Here is a 7,217-nt window from a genome sequence, read left to right as displayed (position 1 = left end):
GGCGGACCCCGAGAAGATCCGGGCAGTGACGGAATGGCCCATACCCACCACCCGTAAGCAACTTCAACGATTTTTGGGCTTTGCTAACTTCTACCGTAGGTTCATTAAGGGTTTTAGTAAAGTGGTGGCACCCCTTACTAGACTCACATCCCCTAAAGTCCCTTTTCTGTGGTCCCCTGAGGCGGAGCAGGCGGTAGGGGTTTTGAAGGAACTGTTTTCCACCTCCCCTGTGTTGATACACCCCAATACCTCTCTACAGTTTGTTGTGGAGGTGGACGCGTCGGACTCAGGTGTGGGAGCAGTCCTCTCCCAGCGCTCCCCCACTGACCAAAAGCTTCACCCCTGTGCTTTTTTCTCCAAGAAATTGTCACCCACAGAACGGAATTACGACGTTGGAAACCGAGAACTGCTGGCGGTCAAGCTAGCATTGGAAGAATGGCGGCACTGGCTGGATGGAGCTGAACTGCCGTTTGTGGTCTGGACAGACCACAAAAACTTGGCTTACATCCAAGCCACTAAGAGACTCAACTCACGCCAAGCCAGATGGGCCCTGTTTTTTAGTAGGTTTAACTTTATTCTTACATACAGACCGGGGTCAAGAAATGTTAAACCAGATGCTTTGTCCCGCCAGTTTGCTGACCCTTCGGAGACCAGCGAGCCTGAGGCAGTCCTACCTTCCTCATGCGTCGTGGCGGCTGTACAGTGGGAGATCGAGTCTCTTGTGAAGACTGCACTTGCCACGGACCCGGGACCGGGTGATGGACCTCCCAACCTACTCTTTGTTCCCGAGACGGTCCGGTCTCAGGTGTTGCAGTGGATTCACACCTCCCGTTTTGCTGGTCACCCTGGGATGAGACGCACGTTGACGCTGCTTAGGAGACATTTTTGGTGGCCTTCAATGGAAACTGACGTTCGGGCTTTTGTGGCAGCCTGTTCAACCTGTGCTCGGGGCAAAGCCTCCCATCAGTCCCCTTCGGGGCTGCTGCTACCCCTCCCAGTTCCCAGCCGTCCCTGGTCCCACATAGCCATGGATTTTGTCACCGGCCTACCCAAGTCTGAAGGTAATGATACTATACTTACCATTGTGGACAGATTCTCTAAATCTGTTCACTATATAGCATTACCAAAATTACCGTCTGCCAGTGAGACAGCGGACCTCCTAGTCCAACATGTATTCCGTCCCCATGGAATACCTGTGGACATCGTATCTGATAGAGGCCCACAGTTTACTTCCCGTGTTTGGAAGGTTTTCTGTTCTGCTTTGGGTGCTTCCGTTAGTCTATCCTCAGGGTTTCATCCCCAGACCAACGGTCAAACAGAAAGAGCCAATCAAGACCTCGAAGCAACCATTCGTTGTGTGGCTGCTCAACATCCATCATCCTGGGCCAAACATCTGCCTTGGATAGAGTACGCCCACAACTCCCTCACCACCTCTGCCACTGGTCTTTCACCCTTCGAAGTTACCATGGGTTATCAACCCCCCTCTGTTTCCTGCTCAGGAGAAGGAATTGGCTGTTCCTTCGGTTCAGGAGAACCTCCGCCGCTGCCAGAGAGTGTGGCGCGACGCTCGGGAAGCGTTGCTTCGGACCACCGACAGGAACAAGATGACAGCGGATAGGAGCAGGACTCCCGCACCTGTGTTTCATCCTGGTCAAGAGGTTTGGCTGTCGTCTAAGAACGTACCTCTTCGTACCAAATCACGCAAGCTGTCTCCTCGGTACCTGGGTCCGTTTGTGGTGGAGTCCATCATCAACCCCGCTGCGGTTCGTTTGAAGTTGCCTTCAGCCATGAAGATACACCCTACTTTCCACGTCTCCCAACTGAAACCTGTGTCCTCCAGCCTTTTGTGTCCGCCGGCTGATCCACCTCCACCTGTTCGCCTCATTGACGACCATCCGGCCTACACCGTCAGTAGGCTCCTGGACTCTCGGAGGCGGGGTAGGGGTCTCCAATACCTAGTCGATTGGGAAGGTTATGGACCAGAGGAGAGGTCTTGGGTCCCTAAGCGTTTTGTGTTGGATCCTCAGCTGATCACGGACTTCCATCACGGCAACCCTGACAGGCCTGGTGGGTCGCCAGGTGGCGACCATTGAGGGGGGGGTACTGTTATGTGGGCAGCTTGTCTCTCCCTTTTCTGTTTCCCTTCCTCCTTGTTTTGTCCCCTCTGTCTGTTGTATCTGTATGTGTGTTTGTCCCCTTTATGTGGGTGTGTCTGGAGTGGATCAGGGGACGTGCTCAGGATCTGCCTCTCCTGTGCAGCTGCGGGTTGTTTCCAGTGATTCCTGCCTACGCAGCTGCATCCTATTCTCTCATCAACCTGCACTACTAATTCCGGGGCATGGCTCTCCACCGGCGCCAGATCGTTGTTCTTACCAGAGCGGTAACTTGGCTCACCAGTAAAGTTATTTTGTCTTTGTCTTCAGCCTGGCTCTCCACTCTCCTTAACCTGTCGTTTGTTTTGTCTTCAGTTCAGACATACCTCCCAACCTGCCTGCCTTCCTGCCTGCCGGTCTGCCTGCCTGCCTGCCTGCCTGCCTCAGCCTCTCCTTCCTCCGGAGCCGACTAGCCCACTCTGTTCCTTTACTTCAGTTGTTTTTGGACTAAGACAATTTGAACTTTTATTAAAGTATTTTTGTTTCTTCCACTCCCTTTGTCGTGTTTGTTTCTCTGAGTGCTGGGTTGAACCATAGCCTAACATTGGTTGTGTTTCAGATTTCATTTTGGAGTTACTTTTTTTTATAAATAAGAATATAATGTTTTTAAACACTTCTACATTATTGTGGATGCTACCTTGATTACAGATAATCCTGACTGAATCGTGAATAATGATTTGAGAAAGTTTTAGGGTCAAATATCATACCTCCAAGACATGCTAACCTCTCACCATTACCAATAGCAGGGGAGGTTAGCATGTCTTGGGGGTATGATCTTTGACCCTTTGAAACTTTCTCAGATGGATACCCTCTCCTACCCATGGTGTTGGAAGAGGCTGTATTGACTGAGTTAGCTAGCGTTACTGTACTGGTTTTCAATGGTTTCTGACAGTAGCAGCTTTAGTCAGACTCCAAATTTTCAGGGTAAGTAAAACTGAGAAATTCCTTTTTGAGAGTGGGGACAGCATCTTCGTCTTCCACATTTGTCATTGATAACCAATAGTACAACCTTGATATACTTAACTTCACCAGAGCCTCTTAGAACCATGCAGCCAATTTGGGACTAGACATATTACATGCACAGCTACCATAGATAGTCTGGCCTTCATTATACCTTACTTGCTTTATTGGTCATTTGCACAGATATTCTGTCACAACATAGGCTGGGAATAGCTCATGGGCAAAGTGCCTTGCTCAAGGGCACAACAGCAGTAGGTAGTATACAGAGATATTGTAGCTGGTAACCCTCTGGCTGCCGGATAACTCCCTGCAGATTTCCCCGCAGGCAGCTAGGGGTTCGAACCGATAACCTGCTGGTTATCGGCCTGCCTTTCTAACCTCGAAGCTACTACCGCCCCTATTCATTTTGCTCTTTCCTCACTCCCTTGCCTTTGTTCAACCATTTGACCTGGCTTATCAACCCTTCCCTCCTCAAAGTATGTCATCTATAAATGTGGGTGAAACTATTGCTTAAAATCTCCCCCTAGCGGTTAAGCCTAGCGTTAAGCGCTTTGGGCCAGTAACCGAAAGGTCGCTGGTTCAAATCCATGAGCCAGCAAGGTGGACAAATCTGCCGTTCTGCCCTTGAGCAAGGCAGTTAACCCCCAACAACAACTGCTCCCCAGGTGCTGAAGATGTGGATGTCGATTAAGGCAGCCCCCCACACCTCATTCAGAGGGGTTGGGTTAAATGCAGAAGAAACATTTCGGTTGAACAACTTCAGTTGTGCTACTAACTAGGTACACCTGTCTCTTTTGCAGCAGAGGAGATAGACCAGTTAAGACTCTTGCTTTTGGACGACTCGACTATAGCCTGAAGTTAAAGAAGAACATAAAAGACTTACACGCAGTGAGTATTCTGTAAATACCACCTTTTTATACACGGGGGGAGGTCTTCGTGACACATGTGAATACATAGGACTGTGGACACACCAAGCGACACACCAAGCTTGTGCAGTATTCGGATTTTGCCAGGTATATGTTGAAATATTTATTGTGTATTTTAAAAACTGATTGTTAAAAGGCATTGAGTACTTTGTGCTCACAAAAGAGTCAAATGTGCGAGGGCAGCCCAGATGACCAAGTGGCTGAAGAACAACATCTGTCTGACAAACCGAATTGCGGAGTACGTGAAGGAGACCGCAACCCAGAGGGCTATATGGACCAGGCAGACATGAAGGAGACCACAATCCAGAGGGCTCAGTGGACCAGACAGAATGGGTTCAAGGCAGTCAAGATAGTTTGAGAGTATCGGCGTCTGCATGGTGGGTATTATACTTTAATTTGATTCTGTTTGCTGTGATTAACTAGCCTGGCTGATGCGACCCACTTGACTCACAGCGCAGGCAGAGCTGTGACCACACTGGTCTGGAAAGGAGGCTGTTTGTTTATGCAATATTTGCTAATAAATTGTGCGACAGGGTTTGATTGATTCTCTCAACAACAACAAAAATGTCTTGGGGGTTGAAACATCTCATTGTTTGGATTTGAAAATAGTAATAGAAGGTGGCGGCACTCCAGGGCTGAGTGTGGGTGTTTGAGTGAGAAAGACACAGAGGAGAGCCAACCAGTAAAAGCACAGCCCCCTTCATTATTGAAGCATTGTGCCGACAACATCAAAGAGCCATCCAGACTGAGGTCGGGAGGACTTCGAGAGTTAGGTGTTAGCCAGACTAATAATTAACCTCAATGGAAAAGTAATTGTTTGTCTGCTTTGCTACAGATTGCTCAGGACGTATTCATTTTAAACCCGGACTGCTCAGGGAAACTCACTGAGAACTGGATCGCGGTCTTCAAGGACAAAATACTTTGCTTCGCCAGCTGAGAAGCAGGCCCAATATATTTTCTTCGAAGTGCAGGTATAGTTTGAAATGACCCTGCTGGTGGTGCCGCAGATGCTCATTAATTTTTAGCCTGAAACAATCAAGTTATTCACTAAACATTCTTCTCTACAGATACACAAGGTGACATCGCTTTAAGACTTCTGCCAGTGGTCCTCCCAACACCAGTCTACAAGATTGGCAGGAAGACTTTCTGACCCAGCTTCAATGAGACCAGAAAGTCCTTCATTGACTTGCAGCTTGTAAGTTTAAATAGTGGATAGGCATAGGGAGATAGATGGGGAAATTAGTGATAGCATTTGTAAACCGTGAATGAAAGGAACAGCATTACAAAATCTGTTATGCATAACTGCACATGAGCCTCATCACCAAATCAATGGAAGATGTAGGCATGTGTAAATGGCTATATAGTATAGCAAATAAATTGTGTGTGATGGCATTATCAGTGTGCCTCCATCCTTTGCACAAATTCTCTAAAACAATATTGGAGGCAGCTTATGGTAGAGAAATGAACATTAAATTATCTGGTAACAGCTCTGGTGGACATTCCTGCAGTCAACATGCCAATTGCACGCTCCCTCAACTTGACACATCTGTAGCATTGTCTTGTGTGACAAAACTGCACATTTTAGAGTGGCCTTTTATTGTCCCCAGCACAAGGTGCACCTGTGTAATGTTCATGCTGTTTAATTTGCTTCTTGATATGCCACACCTGTCAGGTGGATGGATTATCTTGGCAAAGGAGAAATGCTCACTAACAGGGATGTAAACAAATTTGTGTACAACATTTGAGAGAAAGAAGCTTTTTGTGCGTGTGGAACATTTCTGGGATCTTTTATTTCAGCTCATGAAACATGGGACCAACACTTGAAATGTTGCGTTTATATTTTTGTTCAGTGTAAATCAATTTTAATAATAATTCCTATCTTATTAAATAACATACTTAGACAATAGGGCTTTGTTTCAATTTTCTTAAAAAAAAAAAAGTATATTCTTGTACATTATGGACAATTCTCTGACGTGATGTATGTTCTGAAATGCAGGCAATACAAATTAATTATTTGAAATTCAACAATGTATCTTGATTGTGTGTAGGAAAGGGAGGGGGGTGGGATAGTAGAGAAGGCATAAATATATAAGCAATATTGAAATAGGATGACACTGAAAATAACCCAAAGATTACATAAAAAATTACCCAGCTGCTGGGTTAGTACCCCAACCCAATGTGCTGGGTTTATGTCACAACCCAACACACTGGGTTGTTTTAACCCAGATATATAGTTTAATTTCCCCAGCAGCTGGGTCAAGCACTCAACCCCAGGAGCTGGGTTAGAAGCCCAAACCAACCCTGCTGGGTTGAATTAACCAATGCTGTATTTGGCCAATATTGACCCAGCGCTGGGTTGTCGAAATGACCCAAATTGGGTTATTTTTAACCCAGCATTTTCTGGTGTAACAATAATTCATTTTTGAAAAATAATATGAATTGCCATATTAGGCATAACTAAATGTCTACCTTTTTAAGATGCCAAAATAAAATGTTTTCAGTATCCTAATTTTGTTTTGTGCTTTCTGATTGTTTCAGTGCATGCATTCAACAAGCTTTGGACGAAGGACTTCCACAGGGCCGCCATCTCCAAAGTTCACTCAAAAAGGCAATAGCTCTGAACTGGGTTTGATTGCATTTTTGTTTTAATTATGAAAATGTAATTATTTTAAACTTCCATTGGTTGGAATCTATTGCTCAGTTATCACTTGGCTCATGTAAATAATTCTGTAGTTGCCTCTTTAAACATCCTAAGGTCAACATCCCCATAGTGTTCACATTTCTCTTATGTAAATGTTGTCGCTACATAAAAAAAATGTAATAAACAATTTATTTATCCAATCGTTGCTCTTTTCTTCATTACCATGCTGATGATTTCAAGTTGTATTGGATACATTTTATCTGTTAAGACATGAAATACATGTTTAGTATATTTACTATATGTAGTATGTTTAGTTTTTTCTCTGAGAAGTAAGTGCATTTAAAGTTATATGTGATTTGGTTTATGTAGCTACAACATTTCAATGTTGTTAACACACAGTATCCAAAAACCTGATATAATGTACATATTCATACTGAGTTTGCAGCAAATTTGCAGCAAACAGTAGAATGTTCACCACAAGTTTCCCAGAATTGTTTGCCAGAAGTTCACAAGTTGCCGCAAATTTGGCGTTCAAAC

At 45.2% G+C, this 7,217-nt stretch overlaps 1 long non-coding RNA gene across 1 annotated transcript; it reads left to right on the top strand.

Moving 5' to 3' along the window:
- The first annotated feature begins 4,894 nt into the window (after positions 1 to 4,894).
- On the top strand, positions 4,895 to 6,766 carry LOC121574440. The gene is made up of 3 exons (XR_006002198.1): positions 4,895 to 5,010; positions 5,107 to 5,234; positions 6,578 to 6,766. It is a non-coding gene; the product is annotated as an uncharacterized LOC121574440 (long non-coding RNA).
- Positions 6,767 to 7,217: the final 451 nt, after the last annotated feature.

The sequence above is a fragment of the Coregonus clupeaformis genome, chromosome 9 (assembly GCF_020615455.1).
Source record: "Coregonus clupeaformis isolate EN_2021a chromosome 9, ASM2061545v1, whole genome shotgun sequence".
Lineage (NCBI taxonomy): Eukaryota > Metazoa > Chordata > Actinopteri > Salmoniformes > Salmonidae > Coregonus > Coregonus clupeaformis.
The sequence above is the reverse complement of the archived record's forward strand: the minus strand, read 5'-3'. Positions and strand labels throughout refer to the sequence as shown.